This window comes from Labrus mixtus, chromosome 22 (assembly GCF_963584025.1).
Source record: "Labrus mixtus chromosome 22, fLabMix1.1, whole genome shotgun sequence".
Lineage (NCBI taxonomy): Eukaryota > Metazoa > Chordata > Actinopteri > Labriformes > Labridae > Labrus > Labrus mixtus.
In genome coordinates, this window is record NC_083633.1 from 1,679,140 (window position 1) to 1,705,441 (window position 26,302).

General features: G+C 48.6%; 32 non-coding genes and 1 pseudogene across 32 annotated transcripts; all 33 read right to left on the reverse strand.

Annotated features, from left to right (window-relative positions):
* Window positions 1–486: 486 nt before the first annotated feature.
* On the reverse strand, window positions 487–677 carry LOC132956847 (U2 spliceosomal RNA). Its single transcript, XR_009666101.1, has one exon. It is a non-coding gene; the product is annotated as a U2 spliceosomal RNA (small nuclear RNA).
* A 492-nt stretch (window positions 678–1,169) lies between these two features.
* On the reverse strand, window positions 1,170–1,333 carry LOC132957270 (U1 spliceosomal RNA). The gene has a single exon (XR_009666482.1). It is a non-coding gene; the product is annotated as a U1 spliceosomal RNA (small nuclear RNA).
* A 585-nt stretch (window positions 1,334–1,918) lies between these two features.
* Window positions 1,919–2,109, reverse strand: LOC132957394 (U2 spliceosomal RNA). The gene has a single exon (XR_009666598.1). It is a non-coding gene; the product is annotated as a U2 spliceosomal RNA (small nuclear RNA).
* A 493-nt stretch (window positions 2,110–2,602) lies between these two features.
* On the reverse strand, window positions 2,603–2,766 carry LOC132957181 (U1 spliceosomal RNA). The gene has a single exon (XR_009666397.1). It is a non-coding gene; the product is annotated as a U1 spliceosomal RNA (small nuclear RNA).
* A 571-nt stretch (window positions 2,767–3,337) lies between these two features.
* LOC132957396 (U2 spliceosomal RNA) lies at window positions 3,338–3,528 on the reverse strand. Its single transcript, XR_009666600.1, has one exon. It is a non-coding gene; the product is annotated as a U2 spliceosomal RNA (small nuclear RNA).
* A 493-nt stretch (window positions 3,529–4,021) lies between these two features.
* On the reverse strand, window positions 4,022–4,185 carry LOC132957244 (U1 spliceosomal RNA). The gene has a single exon (XR_009666456.1). It is a non-coding gene; the product is annotated as a U1 spliceosomal RNA (small nuclear RNA).
* A 573-nt stretch (window positions 4,186–4,758) lies between these two features.
* On the reverse strand, window positions 4,759–4,949 carry LOC132957397 (U2 spliceosomal RNA). Its single transcript, XR_009666601.1, has one exon. It is a non-coding gene; the product is annotated as a U2 spliceosomal RNA (small nuclear RNA).
* An 899-nt stretch (window positions 4,950–5,848) lies between these two features.
* LOC132957398 (U2 spliceosomal RNA) lies at window positions 5,849–6,039 on the reverse strand. The gene has a single exon (XR_009666602.1). It is a non-coding gene; the product is annotated as a U2 spliceosomal RNA (small nuclear RNA).
* A 492-nt stretch (window positions 6,040–6,531) lies between these two features.
* On the reverse strand, window positions 6,532–6,695 carry LOC132956833 (U1 spliceosomal RNA). The gene has a single exon (XR_009666088.1). It is a non-coding gene; the product is annotated as a U1 spliceosomal RNA (small nuclear RNA).
* Window positions 6,696–7,272: 577 nt separating this feature from the next.
* Window positions 7,273–7,463, reverse strand: LOC132956848 (U2 spliceosomal RNA). Its single transcript, XR_009666102.1, has one exon. It is a non-coding gene; the product is annotated as a U2 spliceosomal RNA (small nuclear RNA).
* Window positions 7,464–7,955: 492 nt separating this feature from the next.
* On the reverse strand, window positions 7,956–8,119 carry LOC132957020 (U1 spliceosomal RNA). Its single transcript, XR_009666243.1, has one exon. It is a non-coding gene; the product is annotated as a U1 spliceosomal RNA (small nuclear RNA).
* Window positions 8,120–8,688: 569 nt separating this feature from the next.
* LOC132956849 (U2 spliceosomal RNA) lies at window positions 8,689–8,879 on the reverse strand. The gene has a single exon (XR_009666103.1). It is a non-coding gene; the product is annotated as a U2 spliceosomal RNA (small nuclear RNA).
* A 492-nt stretch (window positions 8,880–9,371) lies between these two features.
* Window positions 9,372–9,535, reverse strand: LOC132957021 (U1 spliceosomal RNA). The gene has a single exon (XR_009666244.1). It is a non-coding gene; the product is annotated as a U1 spliceosomal RNA (small nuclear RNA).
* Window positions 9,536–10,104: 569 nt separating this feature from the next.
* On the reverse strand, window positions 10,105–10,295 carry LOC132957286 (U2 spliceosomal RNA). Its single transcript, XR_009666495.1, has one exon. It is a non-coding gene; the product is annotated as a U2 spliceosomal RNA (small nuclear RNA).
* Window positions 10,296–10,787: 492 nt separating this feature from the next.
* Window positions 10,788–10,951, reverse strand: LOC132957022 (U1 spliceosomal RNA). The gene has a single exon (XR_009666245.1). It is a non-coding gene; the product is annotated as a U1 spliceosomal RNA (small nuclear RNA).
* A 575-nt stretch (window positions 10,952–11,526) lies between these two features.
* Window positions 11,527–11,717, reverse strand: LOC132956850 (U2 spliceosomal RNA). Its single transcript, XR_009666104.1, has one exon. It is a non-coding gene; the product is annotated as a U2 spliceosomal RNA (small nuclear RNA).
* A 492-nt stretch (window positions 11,718–12,209) lies between these two features.
* Window positions 12,210–12,373, reverse strand: LOC132957024 (U1 spliceosomal RNA). Its single transcript, XR_009666247.1, has one exon. It is a non-coding gene; the product is annotated as a U1 spliceosomal RNA (small nuclear RNA).
* A 569-nt stretch (window positions 12,374–12,942) lies between these two features.
* LOC132956852 (U2 spliceosomal RNA) lies at window positions 12,943–13,133 on the reverse strand. Its single transcript, XR_009666106.1, has one exon. It is a non-coding gene; the product is annotated as a U2 spliceosomal RNA (small nuclear RNA).
* Window positions 13,134–13,625: 492 nt separating this feature from the next.
* On the reverse strand, window positions 13,626–13,789 carry LOC132957025 (U1 spliceosomal RNA). The gene has a single exon (XR_009666248.1). It is a non-coding gene; the product is annotated as a U1 spliceosomal RNA (small nuclear RNA).
* Window positions 13,790–14,358: 569 nt separating this feature from the next.
* LOC132957287 (U2 spliceosomal RNA) lies at window positions 14,359–14,549 on the reverse strand. The gene has a single exon (XR_009666496.1). It is a non-coding gene; the product is annotated as a U2 spliceosomal RNA (small nuclear RNA).
* A 492-nt stretch (window positions 14,550–15,041) lies between these two features.
* On the reverse strand, window positions 15,042–15,205 carry LOC132957026 (U1 spliceosomal RNA). The gene has a single exon (XR_009666249.1). It is a non-coding gene; the product is annotated as a U1 spliceosomal RNA (small nuclear RNA).
* Window positions 15,206–15,780: 575 nt separating this feature from the next.
* Window positions 15,781–15,971, reverse strand: LOC132956853 (U2 spliceosomal RNA). The gene has a single exon (XR_009666107.1). It is a non-coding gene; the product is annotated as a U2 spliceosomal RNA (small nuclear RNA).
* A 492-nt stretch (window positions 15,972–16,463) lies between these two features.
* Window positions 16,464–16,627, reverse strand: LOC132957216 (U1 spliceosomal RNA). Its single transcript, XR_009666431.1, has one exon. It is a non-coding gene; the product is annotated as a U1 spliceosomal RNA (small nuclear RNA).
* Window positions 16,628–17,212: 585 nt separating this feature from the next.
* Window positions 17,213–17,403, reverse strand: LOC132957399 (U2 spliceosomal RNA). Its single transcript, XR_009666603.1, has one exon. It is a non-coding gene; the product is annotated as a U2 spliceosomal RNA (small nuclear RNA).
* Window positions 17,404–17,896: 493 nt separating this feature from the next.
* On the reverse strand, window positions 17,897–18,060 carry LOC132957257 (U1 spliceosomal RNA). Its single transcript, XR_009666469.1, has one exon. It is a non-coding gene; the product is annotated as a U1 spliceosomal RNA (small nuclear RNA).
* Window positions 18,061–18,623: 563 nt separating this feature from the next.
* LOC132957400 (U2 spliceosomal RNA) lies at window positions 18,624–18,814 on the reverse strand. The gene has a single exon (XR_009666604.1). It is a non-coding gene; the product is annotated as a U2 spliceosomal RNA (small nuclear RNA).
* A 493-nt stretch (window positions 18,815–19,307) lies between these two features.
* On the reverse strand, window positions 19,308–19,471 carry LOC132957182 (U1 spliceosomal RNA). Its single transcript, XR_009666398.1, has one exon. It is a non-coding gene; the product is annotated as a U1 spliceosomal RNA (small nuclear RNA).
* A 571-nt stretch (window positions 19,472–20,042) lies between these two features.
* Window positions 20,043–20,232, reverse strand: LOC132956957 (U2 spliceosomal RNA). The gene has a single exon (XR_009666202.1). It is a non-coding gene; the product is annotated as a U2 spliceosomal RNA (small nuclear RNA).
* A 2,942-nt stretch (window positions 20,233–23,174) lies between these two features.
* Window positions 23,175–23,270, reverse strand: LOC132956976 (U2 spliceosomal RNA; annotated as a pseudogene).
* A 492-nt stretch (window positions 23,271–23,762) lies between these two features.
* LOC132957217 (U1 spliceosomal RNA) lies at window positions 23,763–23,926 on the reverse strand. Its single transcript, XR_009666432.1, has one exon. It is a non-coding gene; the product is annotated as a U1 spliceosomal RNA (small nuclear RNA).
* A 585-nt stretch (window positions 23,927–24,511) lies between these two features.
* LOC132957497 (U2 spliceosomal RNA) lies at window positions 24,512–24,702 on the reverse strand. Its single transcript, XR_009666701.1, has one exon. It is a non-coding gene; the product is annotated as a U2 spliceosomal RNA (small nuclear RNA).
* A 493-nt stretch (window positions 24,703–25,195) lies between these two features.
* Window positions 25,196–25,359, reverse strand: LOC132957183 (U1 spliceosomal RNA). Its single transcript, XR_009666399.1, has one exon. It is a non-coding gene; the product is annotated as a U1 spliceosomal RNA (small nuclear RNA).
* Window positions 25,360–25,932: 573 nt separating this feature from the next.
* On the reverse strand, window positions 25,933–26,123 carry LOC132957401 (U2 spliceosomal RNA). The gene has a single exon (XR_009666605.1). It is a non-coding gene; the product is annotated as a U2 spliceosomal RNA (small nuclear RNA).
* Between the last annotated feature and the right edge of the window lie 179 nt (window positions 26,124–26,302).

A 26,302-nucleotide genomic window follows, 5' to 3' on the forward strand; every position in this document is an offset into this window, starting at 1 on the left:
ATCAGAGTTTTCTGCACTGGGTGTCCCTTCTACTTGTCCTCAACACAGAGGAAAGTTTTGTGTTGAGGCCCGGTAGGGCTTGTCTTTCTACATTCAAGTGGAGAAATAAGGCTCACCATTCTAACAGGAAGTGCCACACTTCCACATCAAAGCCGACCGATAGCTACCGCCAGTGTGTGTGTGTGTGTGTTTTTTTACCGCCAACAAAAGAACAGTCGAAGCAGCAGCTAGGCCAGAAACACTTTGCAACAATAACTGTTGATATGTTATTGTGTGTCTGTGTGCTACTACAGCAATAGCATACACAGAGTGGCAAATGGGGGAACTGGCACACAAATAACCCCCAACCTGACTAAAATTCCAGTTCATTTCAAAAAGCTTGAGTCCCGGCAGCATGTCAACGCAGTGACAAAGCCAGGCCAGACTCACACACACATTTCTCTTAAACGCAGCGGAAAGAAAGGATTATTTTAAACACTGAAGAGAGGAGGGTGCACCGTTCCCGGAGGTACTGCAATACCGGGTCGATGCGTGGAGTGGACGGAGCAAGCCCCTGTTCCATCTCCCAAGTCCAAAAATCAATTTAATATATGGTCCCCGGGTAGGGGACGTATCAGATATCAAACTGATAAGAACAGATACTACACTTGATCTTAGCCAAAAGGCCGAGAAGCGATGCCCCTGATAGGCTAAGGCCGGCATCACATTCCCCATACAGTCCTCCTCGCCCATGGCCCCGGCAAGCGAGCGTTGCTTTTCAGTGACGATCGGTAAAACGGAAGAGCAAACCCTTTGATCGAAGCACCTTTAAGACACATGCCTTACGTCAAGCTCTGAAAAATGACTTCAAACCCTCAACCACCAGATTTATCTGCAGCAGACTGAAGTGAACCAAAAGACAGGAGAAGATTGGGGCCTTTTATTGGCCCACAGCCGTTCTGTAAGGCAGATGTGCCGTGACTGGGATTTCACATTGATCAGAGCAAGGGCTGCTGAATCTGAAACAAAGTTGATTGACGAACGATATTGTGATCTAGCACTAGCAAAGAAACTGGCTGTGCATAGCTTTAAGCCACCTTTGAAATTCTTGTCGTCTGTCTGTCGCTACAGCCAGGTTGGAAGGCAGCGTGTCCCTATCTGTTTCCCCCTTATTACTTTTGACAATCCATCAGGGGAGAGCGCGAACGCAGTCCCCCACTACTACAAATTATGCAGTTGAGATTCCCACATTTGGGGAATTCGCATAGGTCAGCCCCGCCGGAGTGCAATGGCCAGGCCTCGCCATGGGTGAACCACCTTCTTGATCATGGTATCTCCCCTGCCAGGTAAGTATGAGTTGTACGGCTCAGGGCAAAAGGAGTCCTTCACAGGACCATCGCCCTCACTGACGGTCCCAACAACATGCAAACCACCAAAATCAGAGTTTTCTGCACTGGGTGTCCCTTCTACTTGTCCTCCACACAGAGGAAAGTTTTGTGTTGAGGCCCGGTAGGGCTTGTCTCTCTACATTCAAGTGGAGAAATAAGGCTCACCATTCTAACAGGAAGTGCCACACTTCCACATCAAAGCCGACCGATAGCTACCGCCAGTGTGTGTGTGTGTGTGTGTGTGTGTGTGTGTGTTTTTTTACCGCCAACAAAAGAACAGTCGAAGCAGCAGCTAGGCCAGAAACACTTTGCAACAATAACTGTTGATATGTTATTGTGTGTCTGTGTGCTACTACAGCAATAGCATACACAGAGTGGCAAATGGGGGAACTGGCACACAAATAACCCCCAACCTGACTAAAATTCCAGTTCATTTCAAAAAGCTTGAGTCCCGGCAGCATGTCAACGCAGTGACAAAGCCAGGCCAGACTCACACACACATTTCTCTTAAACGCAGCGGAAAGAAAGGATTATTTTAAACACTGAAGAGAGGAGGGTGCACCGTTCCCGGAGGTACTGCAATACCGGGTCGATGCGTGGAGTGGACGGAGCAAGCCCCTGTTCCATCTCCCAAGTCCAAAAATCAATTTAATATATGGTCCCCGGGTAGGGGACGTATCAGATATTAAACTGATAAGAACAGATACTACACTTGATCTTAGCCAAAAGGCCGAGAAGCGATGCCCCTGATAGGCTAAGGCCGGCATCACATTCCCCATACAGTCCTCCTCGCCCATGGCCCCGGCAAGCGAGCGTTGCTTTTCAGTGACGATCGCTAAAAACGGAAGAGCAAACCCTTTGATCGAAGCACCTTTAAGACACATGCCTTACGTCAAGCTCTGAAAAATGACTTCAAACCCTCAACCACCAGATTTATCTGCAGCAGACTGAAGTGAACCAGAAGACAGGAGAAGATTGGGGCCTTTTATTGGCCCACAGCCGTTCTGTAAGGCAGATGTGCCGTGACTGGGATTTCACATTGATCAGAGCAAGGGCTGCTGAATCTGAAACAAATTTGATTGACGAGCGATATTGTGATCTAGCACTAGCAAAGAAACTGGCTGTGCATAGCTTTAAGCCACCTTTGAAATTCTTGTCGTCTGTCTGTCACTACAGCCAGGTTGGAAGGCAGCGTCTCCCTATCTGTTTCCCCCTTATTACTTTTGACAATCCATCAGGGGAGAGCGCGAACGCAGTCCCCCACTACCACAAATTATGCAGTCGAGATTCCCACATTTGGGGAATTCGCATAGGTCAGCCCTGCCGGAGTGCAATGGCCAGGCCTCGCGATGGGTGAACCACCTTCTTGATCATGGTATCTCCCCTGCCAGGTAAGTATGAGTTGTACGGCTCAGGGCAAAAGGAGTCCTTCACAGGACCATCGCCCTCACTGACGGTCCCAACAACATGCAAACCACCGAAATCAGAGTTTTCTGCACTGGGTGTCCCTTCTACTTGTCCTCAACACAGAAGAAAGTTTTGTGTTGAGGCCCGGTAGGGCTTGTCTTTCTACATTCAAGTGGAGAAATAAGGCTCACCATTCTAACAGGAAGTGCCACACTTCCACATCAAAGCCGACCGATAGCTACCGCCAGTGTGTGTGTGTGTGTTTGTTTTTTTACCGCCAACAAAAGAACAGTCGAAGCAGCAGCTAGGCCAGAAACACTTTGCAACAATAACTGTTGATATGTTATTGTGTGTCTGTGTGCTACTACAGCAATAGCATACACAGAGTGGCAAATGGGGGAACTGGCACACAAATAACCCCCAACCTGACTAAAATTCCAGTTCATTTCAAAAAGCTTGAGTCCCGGCAGCATGTCAACACAGTGACAAAGCCAGGCCAGACTCACACACACATTTCTCTTAAACGCAGCGGAAAGAAAGGATTACTTTAAACACTGAAGAGAGGAGGGTGCACCGTTCCCGGAGGTACTGCAATACCGGGTCGATGCGTGGAGTGGACGGAGCAAGCCCCTGTTCCATCTCCCAAGTCCAAAAATCAATTTAATATATGGTCCCCGGGTAGGGGACGTATCAGATATTAAACTGATAAGAACAGATACTACACTTGATCTTAGCCAAAAGGCCGAGAAGCGATGCCCCTGATAGGCTAAGGCCGGCATCACATTCCCCATACAGTCCTCCTCGCCCATGGCCCCGGCAAGCGAGCGTTGCTTTTCAGTGACGATCGCTAAAAAGGGAAGAGCAAACCCTTTGATCGAAGCACCTTTAAGACACATGCCTTACGTCAAGCTCTGAAAAATGACTTCAAACCCTCAACCACCAGATTTATCTGCAGCAGACTGAAGTGAACCAGAAGACAGGAGAAGATTGGGGCCTTTTATTGGCCCACAGCCGTTCTGTAAGGCAGATGTGCCGTGACTGGGATTTCACATTGATCAGAGCAAGGGCTGCTGAATCTGAAACAAATTTGATTGACGAGCGATATTGTGATCTAGCACTAGCAAAGAAACTGGCTGTGCATAGCTTTAAGCCACCTTTGAAATTCTTGTCGTCTGTCTGTCACTACAGCCAGGTTGGAAGGCAGCGTCTCCCTATCTGTTTCCCCCCTATTACTTTTGACAATCCATCAGGGGAGAGCGCGAACGCAGTCCCCCACTACCACAAATTATGCAGTCGAGATTCCCACATTTGGGGAATTCGCATAGGTCAGCCCTGCCGGAGTGCAATGGCCAGGCCTCGCGATGGGTGAACCACCTTCTTGATCATGGTATCTCCCCTGCCAGGTAAATATGAGTTGTACGGCTCAGGGCAAAAGGAGTCCTTCACAGGACCATCGCCCTCACTGACGGTCCCAACAACATGCAAACCACCGAAATCAGAGTTTTCTGCACTGGGTGTCCCTTCTACTTGTCCTCAACACAGAAGAAAGTTTTGTGTTGAGGCCCGGTAGGGCTTGTCTTTCTACATTCAAGTGGAGAAATAAGGCTCACCATTCTAACAGGAAGTGCCACACTTCCACATCAAAGCCGACCGATAGCTACCGCCAGTGTGTGTGTGTGTGTGTGTGTTTTTTTACCGCCAACAAAAGAACAGTCGAAGCAGCAGGTAGGCCAGAAACACTTTGCAACAATAACTGTTGATATGTTATTGTGTGTCTGTGTGCTACTACAGCAATAGCATACACAGAGTGGCAAATGGGGGAACTGGCACACAAATAACCCCCAACCTGACTAAAATTCCAGTTCATTTCAAAAAGCTTGAGTCCCGGCAGCATGTCAACGCAGTGACAAAGCCAGGCCAGACTCACACACACATTTCTCTTAAACGCAGCGGAAAGAAAGGATTATTTTAAACACTGAAGAGAGGAGGGTGCACCGTTCCCGGAGGTACTGCAATACCGGGTCGATGCGTGGAGTGGACGGAGCAAGCCCCTGTTCCATCTCCCAAGTCCAAAAATCAATTTAATATATGGTCCCCGGGTAGGGGACGTATCAGATATTAAACTGATAAGAACAGATACTACACTTGATCTTAGCCAAAAGGCCGAGAAGCGATGCCCCTGATAGGCTAAGGCCGGCATCACATTCCCCATACAGTCCTCCTCGCCCATGGCCCCGGCAAGCGAGCGTTGCTTTTCAGTGACGATCGGTAAAACGGAAGAGCAAACCCTTTGATCGAAGCACCTTTAAGACACATGCCTTACGTCAAGCTCTGAAAAATGACTTCAAACCCTCAACCACCAGATTTATCTGCAGCAGACTGAAGTGAACCAAAAGACAGGAGAAGATTGGGGCCTTTTATTGGCCCACAGCCGGAGTGCAATGGCCAGGCCTCGCCATGGGTGAACCACCTTCTTGATCATGGTATCTCCCCTGCCAGGTAAGTATGAGTTGTACGGCTCAGGGCAAAAGGAGTCCTTCACAGGACCATCGCCCTCACTGACGGTCCCAACAACATGCAAACCACCGAAATCAGAGTTTTCTGCACTGGGTGTCCCTTCTACTTGTCCTCAACACAGAGGAAAGTTTTGTGTTGAGGCCCGGTAGGGCTTGTCTTTCTACATTCAAGTGGAGAAATAAGGCTCACCATTCTAACAGGAAGTGCCACACTTCCACATCAAAGCCGACCGATAGCTACCGCCAGTGTGTGTGTGTGTGTTTTTTTACCGCCAACAAAAGAACAGTCGAAGCAGCAGCTAGGCCAGAAACACTTTGCAACAATAACTGTTGATATGTTATTGTGTGTCTGTGTGCTACTACAGCAATAGCATACACAGAGTGGCAAATGGGGGAACTGGCACACAAATAACCCCCAACCTGACTAAAATTCCAGTTCATTTCAAAAAGCTTGAGTCCCGGCAGTATGTCAACGCAGTGACAAAGCCAGGCCAGACTCACACACACATTTCTCTTAAACGCAGCGGAAAGAAAGGATTATTTTAAACACTGAAGAGAGGAGGGTGCACCGTTCCCGGAGGTACTGCAATACCGGGTCGATGCGTGGAGTGGACGGAGCAAGCCCCTGTTCCATCTCCCAAGTCCAAAAATCAATTTAATATATGGTCCCCGGGTAGGGGACGTATCAGATATTAAACTGATAAGAACAGATACTACACTTGATCTTAGCCAAAAGGCCGAGAAGCGATGCCCCTGACAGGCTAAGGCCGGCATCACATTCCCCATACAGTCCTCCTCGCCCATGGCCCCGGTAAGCGAGCGTTGCTTTTCAGTGACGATCGGTAAAACGGAAGAGCAAACCCTTTGATCGAAGCACCTTTAAGACACATGCCTTACGTCAAGCTCTGAAAAATGACTTCAAACCCTCAACCACCAGATTTATCTGCAGCAGACTGAAGTGAACCAAAAGACAGGAGAAGATTGGGGCCTTTTATTGGCCCACAGCCGTTCTGTAAGGCAGATGTGCCGTGACTGGGATTTCACATTGATCAGAGCAAGGGCTGCTGAATCTGAAACAAAGTTGATTGACGAGCGATATTGTGATCTAGCACTAGCAAAGAAACTGGCTGTGCATAGCTTTAAGCCACCTTTGAAATTCTTGTCGTCTGTCTGTCGCTACAGCCAGGTTGGAAGGCAGCGTGTCCCTATCTGTTTCCCCCTTATTACTTTTGACAATCCATCAGGGGAGAGCGCGAACGCAGTCCCCCACTACCACAAATTATGCAGTCGAGATTCCCACATTTGGGGAATTCGCATAGGTCAGCCCCGCCGGAGTGCAATGGCCGGGCCTCGCCATGGGTGAACCACCTTCTTGATCATGGTATCTCCCCTGCCAGGTAAGTATGAGTTGTACGGCTCAGGGCAAAAGGAGTCCTTCACAGGACCATCGCCCTCACTGACGGTCCCAACAACATGCAAACCACCGAAATCAGAGTTTTCTGCACTGGGTGTCCCTTCTACTTGTCCTCAACACAGAGGAAAGTTTTGTGTTGAGGCCCGGTAGGGCTTGTCTTTCTACATTCAAGTGGAGAAATAAGGCTCACCATTCTAACAGGAAGTGCCACACTTCCACATCAAAGCCGACCGATAGCTACCGCCAGTGTGTGTGTGTGTGTGTGTGTGTGTTTTTTTACCGCCAACAAAAGAACAGTCGAAGCAGCAGCTAGGCCAGAAACACTTTGCAACAATAACTGTTGATATGTTATTGTGTGTCTGTGTGCTACTACAGCAATAGCATACACAGAGTGGCAAATGGGGGAACTGGCACACAAATAACCCCCAACCTGACTAAAATTCCAGTTCATTTCAAAAAGCTTGAGTCCCGGCAGCATGTCAACGCAGTGACAAAGCCAGGCCAGACTCACACACACATTTCTCTTAAACGCAGCGGAAAGAAAGGATTATTTTAAACACTGAAGAGAGGAGGGTGCACCGTTCCCGGAGGTACTGCAATACCGGGTCGATGCGTGGAGTGGACGGAGCAAGCCCCTGTTCCATCTCCCAAGTCCAAAAATCAATTTAATATATGGTCCCCGGGTAGGGGACGTATCAGATATCAAACTGATAAGAACAGATACTACACTTGATCTTAGCCAAAAGGCCGAGAAGCGATGCCCCTGATAGGCTAAGGCCGGCATCACATTCCCCATACAGTCCTCCTCGCCCATGGCCCCGGCAAGCGAGCGTTGCTTTTCAGTGACGATCGGTAAAACGGAAGAGCAAACCCTTTGATCGAAGCACCTTTAAGACACATGCCTTACGTCAAGCTCTGAAAAATGACTTCAAACCCTCAACCACCAGATTTATCTGCAGCAGACTGAAGTGAACCAAAAGACAGGAGAAGATTGGGGCCTTTTATTGGCCCACAGCCGTTCTGTAAGGCAGATGTGCCGTGACTGGGATTTCACATTGATCAGAGCAAGGGCTGCTGAATCTGAAACAAATTTGATTGACGAGCGATATTGTGATCTAGCACTAGCAAAGAAACTGGCTGTGCATAGCTTTAAGCCACCTTTGAAATTCTTGTCGTCTGTCTGTCGCTACAGCCAGGTTGGAAGGCAGCGTCTCCCTATCTGTTTCCCCCTTATTACTTTTGACAATCCATCAGGGGAGAGCGCGAACGCAGTCCCCCACTACCACAAATTATGCAGTCGAGATTCCCACATTTGGGGAATTCGCATAGGTCAGCCCCGCCGGAGTGCAATGGCCAGGCCTCGCCATGGGTGAACCACCTTCTTGATCATGGTATCTCCCCTGCCAGGTAAGTATGAGTTGTACGGCTCAGGGCAAAAGGAGTCCTTCACAGGACCATCGCCCTCACTGACGGTCCCAACAACATGCAAACCACCGAAATCAGAGTTTTCTGCACTGGGTGTCCCTTCTACTTGTCCTCAACACAGAGGAAAGTTTTGTGTTGAGGCCCGGTAGGGCTTGTCTTTCTACATTCAAGTGGAGAAATAAGGCTCACCATTCTAACAGGAAGTGCCACACTTCCACATCAAAGCCGACCGATAGCTACCGCCAGTGTGTGTGTGTGTGTGTTTTTTTACCGCCAACAAAAGAACAGTCGAAGCAGCAGCTAGGCCAGAAACACTTTGCAACAATAACTGTTGATATGTTATTGTGTGTCTGTGTGCTACTACAGCAATAGCATACACAGAGTAGCAAATGGGGGAACTGGCACACAAATAACCCCCAACCTGACTAAAATTCCAGTTCATTTCAAAAAGCTTGAGTCCCGGCAGCATGTCAACGCAGTGACAAAGCCAGGCCAGACTCACACACACATTTCTCTTAAACGCAGCGGAAAGAAAGGATTATTTTAAACACTGAAGAGAGGAGGGTGCACCGTTCCCGGAGGTACTGCAATACCGGGTCGATGCGTGGAGTGGACGGAGCAAGCCCCTGTTCCATCTCCCAAGTCCAAAAATCAATTTAATATATGGTCCCCGGGTAGGGGACGTATCAGATATCAAACTGATAAGAACAGATACTACACTTGATCTTAGCCAAAAGGCCGAGAAGCGATGCCCCTGATAGGCTAAGGCCGGCATCACATTCCCCATACAGTCCTCCTCGCCCATGGCCCCGGCAAGCGAGCGTTGCTTTTCAGTGACGATCGGTAAAACGGAAGAGCAAACCCTTTGATCGAAGCACCTTTAAGACACATGCCTTACGTCAAGCTCTGAAAAATGACTTCAAACCCTCAACCACCAGATTTATCTGCAGCAGACTGAAGTGAACCAAAAGACAGGAGAAGATTGGGGCCTTTTATTGGCCCACAGCCGTTCTGTAAGGCAGATGTGCCGTGACTGGGATTTCACATTGATCAGAGCAAGGGCTGCTGAATCTGAAACAAATTTGATTGACGAGCGATATTGTGATCTAGCACTAGCAAAGAAACTGGCTGTGCATAGCTTTAAGCCACCTTTGAAATTCTTGTCGTCTGTCTGTCGCTACAGCCAGGTTGGAAGGCAGCGTCTCCCTATCTGTTTCCCCCTTATTACTTTTGACAATCCATCAGGGGAGAGCGCGAACGCAGTCCCCCACTACCACAAATTATGCAGTCGAGATTCCCACATTTGGGGAATTCGCATAGGTCAGCCCCGCCGGAGTGCAATGGCCAGGCCTCGCCATGGGTGAACCACCTTCTTGATCATGGTATCTCCCCTGCCAGGTAAGTATGAGTTGTACGGCTCAGGGCAAAAGGAGTCCTTCACAGGACCATCGCCCTCACTGACGGTCCCAACAACATGCAAACCACCGAAATCAGAGTTTTCTGCACTGGGTGTCCCTTCTACTTGTCCTCAACACAGAGGAAAGTTTTGTGTTGAGGCCCGGTAGGGCTTGTCTTTCTACATTCAAGTGGAGAAATAAGGCTCACCATTCTAACAGGAAGTGCCACACTTCCACATCAAAGCCGACCGATAGCTACCGCCAGTGTGTGTGTGTGTGTGTTTTTTTACCGCCAACAAAAGAACAGTCGAAGCAGCAGCTAGGCCAGAAACACTTTGCAACAATAACTGTTGATATGTTATTGTGTGTCTGTGTGCTACTACAGCAATAGCATACACAGAGTGGCAAATGGGGGAACTGGCACACAAATAACCCCCAACCTGACTAAAATTCCAGTTCATTTCAAAAAGCTTGAGTCCCGGCAGTATGTCAACGCAGTGACAAAGCCAGGCCAGACTCACACACACATTTCTCTTAAACGCAGCGGAAAGAAAGGATTATTTTAAACACTGAAGAGAGGAGGGTGCACCGTTCCCGGAGGTACTGCAATACCGGGTCGATGCGTGGAGTGGACGGAGCAAGCCCCTGTTCCATCTCCCAAGTCCAAAAATCAATTTAATATATGGTCCCCGGATAGGGGACGTATCAGATATTAAACTGATAAGAACAGATACTACACTTGATCTTAGCCAAAAGGCCGAGAAGCGATGCCCCTGACAGGCTAAGGCCGGCATCACATTCCCCATACAGTCCTCCTCGCCCATGGCCCCGGTAAGCGAGCGTTGCTTTTCAGTGACGATCGGTAAAACGGAAGAGCAAACCCTTTGATCGAAGCACCTTTAAGACACATGCCTTACGTCAAGCTCTGAAAAATGACTTCAAACCCTCAACCACCAGATTTATCTGCAGCAGACTGAAGTGAACCAAAAGACAGGAGAAGATTGGGGCCTTTTATTGGCCCACAGCCGTTCTGTAAGGCAGATGTGCCGTGACTGGGATTTCACATTGATCAGAGCAAGGGCTGCTGAATCTGAAACAAAGTTGATTGACGAGCGATATTGTGATCTAGCACTAGCAAAGAAACTGGCTGTGCATAGCTTTAAGCCACCTTTGAAATTCTTGTCGTCTGTCTGTCGCTACAGCCAGGTTGGAAGGCAGCGTGTCCCTATCTGTTTCCCCCTTATTACTTTTGACAATCCATCAGGGGAGAGCGCGAACGCAGTCCCCCACTACCACAAATTATGCAGTCGAGATTCCCACATTTGGGGAATTCGCATAGGTCAGCCCCGCCGGAGTGCAATGGCCAGGCCTCGCCATGGGTGAACCACCTTCTTGATCATGGTATCTCCCCTGCCAGGTAAGTATGAGTTGTACGGCTCAGGGCAAAAGGAGTCCTTCACAGGACCATCGCCCTCACTGACGGTCCCAACAACATGCAAACCACCGAAATCAGAGTTTTCTGCACTGGGTGTCCCTTCTACTTGTCCTCAACACAGAGGAAAGTTTTGTGTTGAGGCCCGGTAGGGCATGTCTTTCTACATTCAAGTGGAGAAATAAGGCTCACCATTCTAACAGGAAGTGCCACACTTCCACATCAAAGCCGACCGATAGCTACCGCCAGTGTGTGTGTGTGTGTGTGTGTGTTTTTTTACCGCCAACAAAAGAACAGTCGAAGCAGCAGCTAGGCCAGAAACACTTTGCAACAATAACTGTTGATATGTTATTGTGTGTCTGTGTGCTACTACAGCAATAGCATACACAGAGTGGCAAATGGGGGAACTGGCACACAAATAACCCCCAACCTGACTAAAATTCCAGTTCATTTCAAAAAGCTTGAGTCCCGGCAGCATGTCAACGCAGTGACAAAGCCAGGCCAGACTCACACACACATTTCTCTTAAACGCAGCGGAAAGAAAGGATTATTTTAAACACTGAAGAGAGGAGGGTGCACCGTTCCCGGAGGTACTGCAATACCGGGTCGATGCGTGGAGTGGACGGAGCAAGCCCCTGTTCCATCTCCCAAGTCCAAAAATCAATTTAATATATGGTCCCCGGGTAGGGGACGTATCAGATATCAAACTGATAAGAACAGATACTACACTTGATCTTAGCCAAAAGGCCGAGAAGCGATGCCCCTGATAGGCTAAGGCCGGCATCACATTCCCCATACAGTCCTCCTCGCCCATGGCCCCGGCAAGCGAGCGTTGCTTTTCAGTGACGATCGGTAAAACGGAAGAGCAAACCCTTTGATCGAAGCACCTTTAAGACACATGCCTTACGTCAAGCTCTGAAAAATGACTTCAAACCCTCAACCACCAGATTTATCTGCAGCAGACTGAAGTGAACCAAAAGACAGGAGAAGATTGGGGCCTTTTATTGGCCCACAGCCGTTCTGTAAGGCAGATGTGCCGTGACTGGGATTTCACATTGATCAGAGCAAGGGCTGCTGAATCTGAAACAAATTTGATTGACGAGCGATATTGTGATCTAGCACTAGCAAAGAAACTGGCTGTGCATAGCTTTAAGCCACCTTTGAAATTCTTGTCGTCTGTCTGTCGCTACAGCCAGGTTGGAAGGCAGCGTCTCCCTATCTGTTTCCCCCTTATTACTTTTGACAATCCATCAGGGGAGAGCGCGAACGCAGTCCCCCACTACCACAAATTATGCAGTCGAGATTCCCACATTTGGGGAATTCGCATAGGTCAGCCCCGCCGGAGTGCAATGGCCAGGCCTCGCCATGGGTGAACCACCTTCTTGATCATGGTATCTCCCCTGCCAGGTAAGTATGAGTTGTACGGCTCAGGGCAAAAGGAGTCCTTCACAGGACCATCGCCCTCACTGACGGTCCCAACAACATGCAAACCACCGAAATCAGAGTTTTCTGCACTGGGTGTCCCTTCTACTTGTCCTCAACACAGAGGAAAGTTTTGTGTTGAGGCCCGGTAGGGCTTGTCTTTCTACATTCAAGTGGAGAAATAAGGCTCACCATTCTAACAGGAAGTGCCACACTTCCACATCAAAGCCGACCGATAGCTACCGCCAGTGTGTGTGTGTGTGTGTTTTTTTACCGCCAACAAAAGAACAGTCGAAGCAGCAGCTAGGCCAGAAACACTTTGCAACAATAACTGTTGATATGTTATTGTGTGTCTGTGTGCTACTACAGCAATAGCATACACAGAGTAGCAAATGGGGGAACTGGCACACAAATAACCCCCAACCTGACTAAAATTCCAGTTCATTTCAAAAAGCTTGAGTCCCGGCAGCATGTCAACGCAGTGACAAAGCCAGGCCAGACTCACACACACATTTCTCTTAAACGCAGCGGAAAGAAAGGATTATTTTAAACACTGAAGAGAGGAGGGTGCACCGTTCCCGGAGGTACTGCAATACCGGGTCGATGCGTGGAGTGGACGGAGCAAGCCCCTGTTCCATCTCCCAAGTCCAAAAATCAATTTAATATATGGTCCCCGGGTAGGGGACGTATCAGATATCAAACTGATAAGAACAGATACTACACTTGATCTTAGCCAAAAGGCCGAGAAGCGATGCCCCTGATAGGCTAAGGCCGGCATCACATTCCCCATACAGTCCTCCTCGCCCATGGCCCCGGCAAGCGAGCGTTGCTTTTCAGTGACGATCGGTAAAACGGAAGAGCAAACCCTTTGATCGAAGCACCTTTAAGACACATGCCTTACGTCAAGCTCTGAAAAATGACTTCAAACCCTCAACCACCAGATTTATCTGCAGCAGACTGAAGTGAACCAAAAGACAGGAGAAGATTGGGGCCTTTTATTGGCCCACAGCCGTTCTGTAAGGCAGATGTGCCGTGACTGGGATTTCACATTGATCAGAGCAAGGGCTGCTGAATCTGAAACAAATTTGATTGACGAGCGATATTGTGATCTAGCACTAGCAAAGAAACTGGCTGTGCATAGCTTTAAGCCACCTTTGAAATTCTTGTCGTCTGTCTGTCGCTACAGCCAGGTTGGAAGGCAGCGTCTCCCTATCTGTTTCCCCCTTATTACTTTTGACAATCCATCAGGGGAGAGCGCGAACGCAGTCCCCCACTACCACAAATTATGCAGTCGAGATTCCCACATTTGGGGAATTCGCATAGGTCAGCCCCGCCGGAGTGCAATGGCCAGGCCTCGCCATGGGTGAACCACCTTCTTGATCATGGTATCTCCCCTGCCAGGTAAGTATGAGTTGTACGGCTCAGGGCAAAAGGAGTCCTTCACAGGACCATCGCCCTCACTGACGGTCCCAACAACATGCAAACCACCGAAATCAGAGTTTTCTGCACTGGGTGTCCCTTCTACTTGTCCTCAACACAGAGGAAAGTTTTGTGTTGAGGCCCGGTAGGGCTTGTCTTTCTACATTCAAGTGGAGAAATAAGGCTCACCATTCTAACAGGAAGTGCCACACTTCCACATCAAAGCCGACCGATAGCTACCGCCAGTGTGTGTGTGTGTGTGTTTTTTTACCGCCAACAAAAGAACAGTCGAAGCAGCAGCTAGGCCAGAAACACTTTGCAACAATAACTGTTGATATGTTATTGTGTGTCTGTGTGCTACTACAGCAATAGCATACACAGAGTGGCAAATGGGGGAACTGGCACACAAATAACCCCCAACCTGACTAAAATTCCAGTTCATTTCAAAAAGCTTGAGTCCCGGCAGTATGTCAACGCAGTGACAAAGCCAGGCCAGACTCACACACACATTTCTCTTAAACGCAGCGGAAAGAAAGGATTATTTTAAACACTGAAGAGAGGAGGGTGCACCGTTCCCGGAGGTACTGCAATACCGGGTCGATGCGTGGAGTGGACGGAGCAAGCCCCTGTTCCATCTCCCAAGTCCAAAAATCAATTTAATATATGGTCCCCGGATAGGGGACGTATCAGATATTAAACTGATAAGAACAGATACTACACTTGATCTTAGCCAAAAGGCCGAGAAGCGATGCCCCTGACAGGCTAAGGCCGGCATCACATTCCCCATACAGTCCTCCTCGCCCATGGCCCCGGTAAGCGAGCGTTGCTTTTCAGTGACGATCGGTAAAACGGAAGAGCAAACCCTTTGATCGAAGCACCTTTAAGACACATGCCTTACGTCAAGCTCTGAAAAATGACTTCAAACCCTCAACCACCAGATTTATCTGCAGCAGACTGAAGTGAACCAAAAGACAGGAGAAGATTGGGGCCTTTTATTGGCCCACAGCCGTTCTGTAAGGCAGATGTGCCGTGACTGGGATTTCACATTGATCAGAGCAAGGGCTGCTGAATCTGAAACAAAGTTGATTGACGAGCGATATTGTGATCTAGCACTAGCAAAGAAACTGGCTGTGCATAGCTTTAAGCCACCTTTGAAATTCTTGTCGTCTGTCTGTCGCTACAGCCAGGTTGGAAGGCAGCGTGTCCCTATCTGTTTCCCCCTTATTACTTTTGACAATCCATCAGGGGAGAGCGCGAACGCAGTCCCCCACTACCACAAATTATGCAGTCGAGATTCCCACATTTGGGGAATTCGCATAGGTCAGCCCCGCCGGAGTGCAATGGCCAGGCCTCGCCATGGGTGAACCACCTTCTTGATCATGGTATCTCCCCTGCCAGGTAAGTATGAGTTGTACGGCTCAGGGCAAAAGGAGTCCTTCACAGGACCATCGCCCTCACTGACGGTCCCAACAACATGCAAACCACCGAAATCAGAGTTTTCTGCACTGGGTGTCCCTTCTACTTGTCCTCAACACAGAGGAAAGTTTTGTGTTGAGGCCCGGTAGGGCATGTCTTTCTACATTCAAGTGGAGAAATAAGGCTCACCATTCTAACAGGAAGTGCCACACTTCCACATCAAAGCCGACCGATAGCTACCGCCAGTGTGTGTGTGTGTGTGTGTGTGTTTTTTTACCGCCAACAAAAGAACAGTCGAAGCAGCAGCTAGGCCAGAAACACTTTGCAACAATAACTGTTGATATGTTATTGTGTGTCTGTGTGCTACTACAGCAATAGCATACACAGAGTGGCAAATGGGGGAACTGGCACACAAATAACCCCCAACCTGACTAAAATTCCAGTTCATTTCAAAAAGCTTGAGTCCCGGCAGCATGTCAACGCAGTGACAAAGCCAGGCCAGACTCACACACACATTTCTCTTAAACGCAGCGGAAAGAAAGGATTATTTTAAACACTGAAGAGAGGAGGGTGCACCGTTCCCGGAGGTACTGCAATACCGGGTCGATGCGTGGAGTGGACGGAGCAAGCCCCTGTTCCATCTCCCAAGTCCAAAAATCAATTTAATATATGGTCCCCGGGTAGGGGACGTATCAGATATCAAACTGATAAGAACAGATACTACACTTGATCTTAGCCAAAAGGCCGAGAAGCGATGCCCCTGATAGGCTAAGGCCGGCATCACATTCCCCATACAGTCCTCCTCGCCCATGGCCCCGGCAAGCGAGCGTTGCTTTTCAGTGACGATCGGTAAAACGGAAGAGCAAACCCTTTGATCGAAGCACCTTTAAGACACATGCCTTACGTCAAGCTCTGAAAAATGACTTCAAACCCTCAACCACCAGATTTATCTGCAGCAGACTGAAGTGAACCAAAAGACAGGAGAAGATTGGGGCCTTTTATTGGCCCACAGCCGTTCTGTAAAGCAGATGTGCCGTGACTGGGATTTCACATTGATCAGAGCAAGGGCTGCTGAATCTGAAACAAAGTTGATTGACGAACGATATTGTGATCTAGCACTAGCAAAGAAACTGGCTGTGCATAGCTTTAAGCCACCTTTGAAATTCTTGTCGTCTGTCTGTCGCTACAGCCAGGTTGGAAGGCAGCGTGTCCCTATCTGTTTCCCCCTTATTACTTTTGACAATCCATCAGGGGAGAGCGCGAACGCAGTCCCCCACTACCACAAATTATGCAGTTGAGATTCCCACATTTGGGGAATTCGCATAGGTCAGCCCCGCCGGAGTGCAATGGCCAGGCCTCGCCATGGGTGAACCACCTTCTTGATCATGGTATCTCCCCTGCCAGGTAAGTATGAGTTGTACGGCTCAGGGCAAAAGGAGTCCTTCACAGGACCATCGCCCTCACTGACGGTCCCAACAACATGCAAACCACCAAAATCAGAGTTTTCTGCACTGGGTGTCCCTTCTACTTGTCCTCCACACAGAGGAAAGTTTTGTGTTGAGGCCCGGTAGGGCTTGTCTCTCTACATTCAAGTGGAGAAATAAGGCTCACCATTCTAACAGGAAGTGCCACACTTCCACATCAAAGCCGACCGATAGCTACCGCCAGTGTGTGTGTGTGTGTGTGTGTGTGTGTGTGTGTTTTTTTACCGCCAACAAAAGAACAGTCGAAGCAGCAGCTAGGCCAGAAACACTTTGCAACAATAACTGTTGATATGTTATTGTGTGTCTGTGTGCTACTACAGCAATAGCATACACAGAGTGGCAAATGGGGGAACTGGCACACAAATAACCCCCAACCTGACTAAAATTCCAGTTCATTTCAAAAAGCTTGAGTCCCGGCAGCATGTCAACGCAGTGACAAAGCCAGGCCAGACTCACACACACATTTCTCTTAAACGCAGCGGAAAGAAAGGATTATTTTAAACACTGAAGAGAGGAGGGTGCACCGTTCCCGGAGGTACTGCAATACCGGGTCGATGCGTGGAGTGGACGGAGCAAGCCCCTGTTCCATCTCCCAAGTCCAAAAATCAATTTAATATATGGTCCCCGGGTAGGGGACGTATCAGATATTAAACTGATAAGAACAGATACTACACTTGATCTTAGCCAAAAGGCCGAGAAGCGATGCCCCTGATAGGCTAAGGCCGGCATCACATTCCCCATACAGTCCTCCTCGCCCATGGCCCCGGCAAGCGAGCGTTGCTTTTCAGTGACGATCGCTAAAAACGGAAGAGCAAACCCTTTGATCGAAGCACCTTTAAGACACATGCCTTACGTCAAGCTCTGAAAAATGACTTCAAACCCTCAACCACCAGATTTATCTGCAGCAGACTGAAGTGAACCAGAAGACAGGAGAAGATTGGGGCCTTTTATTGGCCCACAGCCGTTCTGTAAGGCAGATGTGCCGTGACTGGGATTTCACATTGATCAGAGCAAGGGCTGCTGAATCTGAAACAAATTTGATTGACGAGCGATATTGTGATCTAGCACTAGCAAAGAAACTGGCTGTGCATAGCTTTAAGCCACCTTTGAAATTCTTGTCGTCTGTCTGTCACTACAGCCAGGTTGGAAGGCAGCGTCTCCCTATCTGTTTCCCCCTTATTACTTTTGACAATCCATCAGGGGAGAGCGCGAACGCAGTCCCCCACTACCACAAATTATGCAGTCGAGATTCCCACATTTGGGGAATTCGCATAGGTCAGCCCTGCCGGAGTGCAATGGCCAGGCATCGCGATGGGTGAACCACCTTCTTGATCATGGTATCTCCCCTGCCAGGTAAGTATGAGTTGTACGGCTCAGGGCAAAAGGAGTCCTTCACAGGACCATCGCCCTCACTGACGGTCCCAACAACATGCAAACCACCGAAATCAGAGTTTTCTGCACTGGGTGTCCCTTCTACTTGTCCTCAACACAGAAGAAAGTTTTGTGTTGAGGCCCGGTAGGGCTTGTCTTTCTACATTCAAGTGGAGAAATAAGGCTCACCATTCTAACAGGAAGTGCCACACTTCCACATCAAAGCCGACCGATAGCTACCGCCAGTGTGTGTGTGTTTTTTTACCGCCAACAAAAGAACAGTCGAAGCAGCAGCTAGGCCAGAAACACTTTGCAACAATAACTGTTGATATGTTATTGTGTGTCTGTGTGCTACTACAGCAATAGCATACACAGAGTGGCAAATGGGGGAACTGGCACACAAATAACCCCCAACCTGACTAAAATTCCAGTTCATTTCAAAAAGCTTGAGTCCCGGCAGCATGTCAACGCAGTGACAAAGCCAGGCCAGACTCACACACACATTTCTCTTAAACGCAGCGGAAAGAAAGGATTATTTTAAACACTGAAGAGAGGAGGGTGCACCGTTCCCGGAGGTACTGCAATACCGGGTCGATGCGTGGAGTGGACGGAGCAAGCCCCTGTTCCATCTCCCAAGTCCAAAAATCAATTTAATATATGGTCCCCGGGTAGGGGACGTATCAGATATTAAACTGATAAGAACAGATACTACACTTGATCTTAGCCAAAAGGCCGAGAAGCGATGCCCCTGATAGGCTAAGGCCGGCATCACATTCCCCATACAGTCCTCCTCGCCCATGGCCCCGGCAAGCGAGCGTTGCTTTTCAGTGACGATCGCTAAAAACGGAAGAGCAAACCCTTTGATCGAAGCACCTTTAAGACACATGCCTTACGTCAAGCTCTGAAAAATGACTTCAAACCCTCAACCACCAGATTTATCTGCAGCAGACTGAAGTGAACCAGAAGACAGGAGAAGATTGGGGCCTTTTATTGGCCCACAGCCGTTCTGTAAGGCAGATGTGCCGTGACTGGGATTTCACATTGATCAGAGCAAGGGCTGCTGAATCTGAAACAAATTTGATTGACGAGCGATATTGTGATCTAGCACTAGCAAAGAAACTGGCTGTGCATAGCTTTAAGCCACCTTTGAAATTCTTGTCGTCTGTCTGTCACTACAGCCAGGTTGGAAGGCAGCGTCTCCCTATCTGTTTCCCCCTTATTACTTTTGACAATCCATCAGGGGAGAGCGCGAACGCAGTCCCCCACTACCACAAATTATGCAGTCGAGATTCCCACATTTGGGGAATTCGCATAGGTCAGCCCTGCCGGAGTGCAATGGCCAGGCCTCGCGATGGGTGAACCACCTTCTTGATCATGGTATCTCCCCTGCCAGGTAAGTATGAGTTGTACGGCTCAGGGCAAAAGGAGTCCTTCACAGGACCATCGCCCTCACTGACGGTCCCAACAACATGCAAACCACCGAAATCAGAGTTTTCTGCACTGGGTGTCCCTTCTACTTGTCCTCAACACAGAAGAAAGTTTTGTGTTGAGGCCCGGTAGGGCTTGTCTTTCTACATTCAAGTGGAGAAATAAGGCTCACCATTCTAACAGGAAGTGCCACACTTCCACATCAAAGCCGACCGATAGCTACCGCCAGTGTGTGTGTGTGTGTGTGTTTTTTTACCGCCAACAAAAGAACAGTCGAAGCAGCAGCTAGGCCAGAAACACTTTGCAACAATAACTGTTGATATGTTATTGTGTGTCTGTGTGCTACTACAGCAATAGCATACACAGAGTGGCAAATGGGGGAACTGGCACACAAATAACCCCCAACCTGACTAAAATTCCAGTTCATTTCAAAAAGCTTGAGTCCCGGCAGCATGTCAACGCAGTGACAAAGCCAGGCCAGACTCACACACACATTTCTCTTAAACGCAGCGGAAAGAAAGGATTACTTTAAACACTGAAGAGAGGAGGGTGCACCGTTCCCGGAGGTACTGCAATACCGGGTCGATGCGTGGAGTGGACGGAGCAAGCCCCTGTTCCATCTCCCAAGTCCAAAAATCAATTTAATATATGGTCCCCGGGTAGGGGACGTATCAGATATTAAACTGATAAGAACAGATTTTTCTTTCGTAAAGTTTTATTGTCACAAAAACAATTTCAAGAATCTTTTATACAAGATATTATACTTTTAAAATCACATCTTGAATAAATAAACATTTTCAGCAATTAAACAAGTTGTGTTTACACTATGCATTAAAATGATAAATAGATGCATTTGTTTAATTGTTTACAGGGTTGTTTGAAAGTTTTATTGTTGTGTCGATATTTAGTCATGCCAAATTTTTTATTTTATTTTTTTTAAATTCTGGAGCGAAGCTGGAAAAGATTCTCCTCAAAAGTTCATTGTTGTTCAGTAGCGCAGTGAGCCCTTACCAAGAAAAACTCAGTCTGCTCTCCCAAAGAGATGTGGTCTCTCGGGATCCTGTCTTTGTGCTCAGAGGAGACCCTCACCCTGCTGCTCCTTCCCACCTGCCTCTCCCGGAGAGTCAGGCCGCCGCTGCTTCGAACTTTTCCTGTGGGGCTCCGGCTCCTTCATCCGAATGGACACAGAGGCGATGTTTCTTTGTGACTGTGTCCTGGGCCCACCGCCTGCAGTGACAGTCTTTCTGGCCGTCACTGCTGCCGTATGGATCACAGCCACGGGGGGGGATCTGCTTGTGCTTCCTTGCCAGAAAGTTTGTGGAGGTCTGGGTGGCGTCTTTTGGGGGCGGCTTGTGTGAAAGACCAGCTACGCTGGTGGGACCTCCCTTGCTGGCAAGCACGGGAATTAGTAAAGAGCCGGCTAGTGCCCACTGTTCTAATGCAGCGCTGCACTCCCAGAGCGATACCTTGCCGAGCTCAGGGACGCCACAACCTGGTCGGCAGCGAGTTTTTGAGCTCCGGGAGTGCATTACGGACCTGACTGGGAGGATCTCATGAGCCACCATTGCTGACAGGTCCCGGAGTCTGTTTGGCAGAGCAGGTGGTTCACGTTGCGCCAAAGAGTGGTGGCTTTGCCTAGTGCAATCCTGCGCGCTGGACTCACTGGTACTCGCTCCTGCACAACAATAGGAGAGAACAATGTTAATTAAAAAATACAACTCTTGTTTGAAACCAAGGTGTCTTAAAAAGGTCAGGTTAAAAGAAAACTCTGTTGGTGAGCTGATAAAAGTCAAGTGTGTTAAAAGGATGCTTTTACTGTTTCCCACTAGCGTGCTGCCCTTCACGTCCTTCAAATAATACTGGTGTGTTAAAAACAGCGGGTATCCTTCCTGTTTTAAAAACACATCTGACAAAAAAGGTTAAGATGAGATGAAACCACGTGAGCTCTAACTTTCAACGTCACACTTCTCAAAAGGAAAGTTGAGAGGGTGAAAGTCATAAGTATGTTTTAAAACCAACAGACAAAGCATTTTAAAAACACTTGAAAAGAACCAGGTGTTACATTTCTTGTGAATGGAGCTCTTCCTTCACTCTTACTGGAGAAGTGTAAGGGTGTTGAGCTCCATTTCCCTTCCGGACTCTAGGGGGTGGCCTTTCACGCAGTCTTTTGTTAAACATCGAGTCCTTCGGGGTTGATTGCAGAGCTATGTTTAAAAAGGAGGCCTCATTGGGGGAATCGGAGGGGAAGACTCTGGGCTCCTCCACAGATGAACTGTCTGAGAAGTTCCCAGCTCTTCCCCTCTTCTCCAAGACTACTGGAGACTCCGGAGACAATTCTGATAATGGCCTCTTAGCCTGCTGGGCCAGGGGGAGGGGCACTTCCTCACTCTCACTCTCACTCCCAGAGCAAGAAGAGCCAGAGCTAGTTCCGCCCTCTGCCTGCACTGCACCCCCCCCCTCCTCCTCCATACTCTCCACTTGAGGGGCAGTTGCTGCAGGCCCCTCCCCCTCTCCCTCTCCCTCCTCACCTGACTCCTCTCCTCCAGTCACAGGATTTGGAGGGAGATTTGAATTTTCTGGCTCAGGCTCTCCAAATAGCTCGTTAACCATTGCATTCTGTCCGCCATTTTCTTTTTCATTTCCGACCTTCTTTGCTGCCTTAACTTTGTTGGCAAAAGATTTCGGGCAATCTCTGAAGAGATGGTTGCTGTCTCCACAAAGATTACACTTTCTGCCATTGGTGCATTCCTCGAAAGTATGACCAATCTCTCTACACTTTCCACAAATAATCTGCTTACACGCTTCTGCAAGGTGTCCTTGCTCACCGCACTTGCGGCAGAGCTTGGGCTGGCCTTGATAATGAATGTAACCACGGTTGTGTCCCAAAACTATCATGGATGGCAGATGTTTCAGGCCCTGGAAGCCCTGAGGGTCCTGCCATTGCTGGACAGGAACCCTCCAGGAACAGTTCCAGATACCATCCTCATCTCTCACCTTCATAGCCTGGCCTTTGACCGTGCAATGTCTTCCCAGCCACATACATATGTCATCTGCATTCACCATTTCATTGAACATCCTGACAATGACCGTTTTGGAGGCATTGTCAGTCAGTTTCTCAACGTTAAACACAGGAAACTGGGCTCTTGCATTTTCAAAACGTGTCCAAAATTCTCTAAGCAGAATTGCTGAGCGAAAGCTTACATCAAAGCCTTTGCCTTGTGGTAAAGTGAGGATACAATTCAGGTCGTCTGGGGTAAAGTTTAAGGCTTTTTGAAGTAGTTTTCTTGAAAAATCCAGCCTCGACATCCATAATGGCACATCATCAACTACTTTGAAAGCAAAACGGACACTGTGGTGCCTCCGCATGCCGGCACTAGCAGCCGACATGGTGGAGGCACCACAGGCTAAAACACTAAAATCAACTAAAACAGTGAATAAATAGCTAAAAAACAATACCTACAAAAGTTTAAAACTAGAGAAAAAGTGACCAAACTTACCTTGGATGTTAGGAACCAGTTTAGCCACCAGAGGAGGAGGCTCGCTCGAACAATATGGTCTTCTATGGAGCTACCTCAACTATGTGGAAGTTGAAATTGACTTCACAGAAGACAAACACTATCCTCCCAGTACTGCCAAAACCAGTGCCACAGACAGGCACAGGCTCAGACAGCGCAGGAGGCGATCGCAGTCAGGGTCTTATAGGTAAGATCGAAACAGCATCTGATAAGAACAGATACTACACTTGATCTTAGCCAAAAGGCCGAGAAGCGATGCCCCTGATAGGCTAAGGCCGGCATCACATTCCCCATACAGTCCTCCTCGCCCATGGCCCCGGCAAGCGAGCGTTGCTTTTCAGTGACGATCGGTAAAACGGAAGAGCAAACCCTTTGATCGAAGCACCTTTAAGACACATGCCTTACGTCAAGCTCTGAAAAATGACTTCAAACCCTCAACCACCAGATTTATCTGCAGCAGACTGAAGTGAACCAAAAGACAGGAGAAGATTGGGGCCTTTTATTGGCCCACAGCCGTTCTGTAAGGCAGATGTGCCGTGACTGGGATTTCACATTGATCAGAGCAAGGGCTGCTGAATCTGAAACAAAGTTGATTGACGAACGATATTGTGATCTAGCACTAGCAAAGAAACTGGCTGTGCATAGCTTTAAGCCACCTTTGAAATTCTTGTCGTCTGTCTGTCGCTACAGCCAGGTTGGAAGGCAGCGTGTCCCTATCTGTTTCCCCCTTATTACTTTTGACAATCCATCAGGGGAGAGCGCGAACGCAGTCCCCCACTACCACAAATTATGCAGTTGAGATTCCCACATTTGGGGAATTCGCATAGGTCAGCCCCGCCGGAGTGCAATGGCCAGGCCTCGCCATGGGTGAACCACCTTCTTGATCATGGTATCTCCCCTGCCAGGTAAGTATGAGTTGTACGGCTCAGGGCAAAAGGAGTCCTTCACAGGACCATCGCCCTCACTGACGGTCCCAACAACATGCAAACCACCAAAATCAGAGTTTTCTGCACTGGGTGTCCCTTCTACTTGTCCTCCACACAGAGGAAAGTTTTGTGTTGAGGCCCGGTAGGGCTTGTCTCTCTACATTCAAGTGGAGAAATAAGGCTCACCATTCTAACAGGAAGTGCCACACTTCCACATCAAAGCCGACCGATAGCTACCGCCAGTGTGTGTGTGTGTGTGTGTGTGTGTGTGTGTGTTTTTTTACCGCCAACAAAAGAACAGTCGAAGCAGCAGCTAGGCCAGAAACACTTTGCAACAATAACTGTTGATATGTTATTGTGTGTCTGTGTGCTACTACAGCAATAGCATACACAGAGTGGCAAATGGGGGAACTGGCACACAAATAACCCCCAACCTGACTAAAATTCCAGTTCATTTCAAAAAGCTTGAGTCCCGGCAGCATGTCAACGCAGTGACAAAGCCAGGCCAGACTCACACACACATTTCTCTTAAACGCAGCGGAAAGAAAGGATTATTTTAAACACTGAAGAGAGGAGGATGCACCGTTCCCGGAGGTACTGCAATACCGGGTCGATGCGTGGAGTGGACGGAGCAAGCCCCTGTTCCATCTCCCAAGTCCAAAAATCAATTTAATATATGGTCCCCGGGTAGGGGACGTATCAGATATTAAACTGATAAGAACAGATACTACACTTGATCTTAGCCAAAAGGCCGAGAAGCGATGCCCCTGATAGGCTAAGGCCGGCATCACATTCCCCATACAGTCCTCCTCGCCCATGGCCCCGGCAAGCGAGCGTTGCTTTTCAGTGACGATCGCTAAAAAGGGAAGAGCAAACCCTTTGATCGAAGCACCTTTAAGACACATGCCTTACGTCAAGCTCTGAAAAATGACTTCAAACCCTCAACCACCAGATTTATCTGCAGCAGACTGAAGTGAACCAGAAGACAGGAGAAGATTGGGGCCTTTTATTGGCCCACAGCCGTTCTGTAAGGCAGATGTGCCGTGACTGGGATTTCACATTGATCAGAGCAAGGGCTGCTGAATCTGAAACAAATTTGATTGACGAGCGATATTGTGATCTAGCACTAGCAAAGAAACTGGCTGTGCATAGCTTTAAGCCACCTTTGAAATTCTTGTCGTCTGTCTGTCACTACAGCCAGGTTGGAAGGCAGCGTCTCCCTATCTGTTTCCCCCTTATTACTTTTGACAATCCATCAGGGGAGAGCGCGAACGCAGTCCCCCACTACCACAAATTATGCAGTCGAGATTCCCACATTTGGGGAATTCGCATAGGTCAGCCCTGCCGGAGTGCAATGGCCAGGCCTCGCGATGGGTGAACCACCTTCTTGATCATGGTATCTCCCCTGCCAGGTAAGTATGAGTTGTACGGCTCAGGGCAAAAGGAGTCCTTCACAGGACCATCGCCCTCACTGACGGTCCCAACAACATGCAAACCACCGAAATCAGAGTTTTCTGCACTGGGTGTCCCTTCTACTTGTCCTCAACACAGAGGAAAGTTTTGTGTTGAGGCCCGGTAGGGCTTGTCTTTCTACATTCAAGTGGAGAAATAAGGCTCACCATTCTAACAGGAAGTGCCACACTTCCACATCAAAGCCGACCGATAGCTACCGCCAGTGTGTGTGTGTGTGTGTGTGTTTTTTTACCGCCAACAAAAGAACAGTCGAAGCAGCAGCTAGGCCAGAAACACTTTGCAACAATAACTGTTGATATGTTATTGTGTGTCTGTGTGCTACTACAGCAATAGCATACACAGAGTGGCAAATGGGGGAACTGGCACACAAATAACCCCCAACCTGACTAAAATTCCAGTTCATTTCAAAAAGCTTGAGTCCCGGCAGCATGTCAACGCAGTGACAAAGCCAGGCCAGACTCACACACACATTTCTCTTAAACGCAGCGGAAAGAAAGGATTATTTTAAACACTGAAGAGAGGAGGGTGCACCGTTCCCGGAGGTACTGCAATACCGGGTCGATGCGTGGAGTGGACGGAGCAAGCCCCTGTTCCATCTCCCAAGTCCAAAAATCAATTTAATATATGGTCCCCGGGTAGGGGACGTATCAGATATTAAACTGATAAGAACAGATACTACACTTGATCTTAGCCAAAAGGCCGAGAAGCGATGCCCCTGATAGGCTAAGGCCGGCATCACATTCCCCATACAGTCCTCCTCGCCCATGGCCCCGGCAAGCGAGCGTTGCTTTTCAGTGACGATCGGTAAAACGGAAGAGCAAACCCTTTGATCGAAGCACCTTTAAGACACATGCCTTACGTCAAGCTCTGAAAAATGACTTCAAACCCTC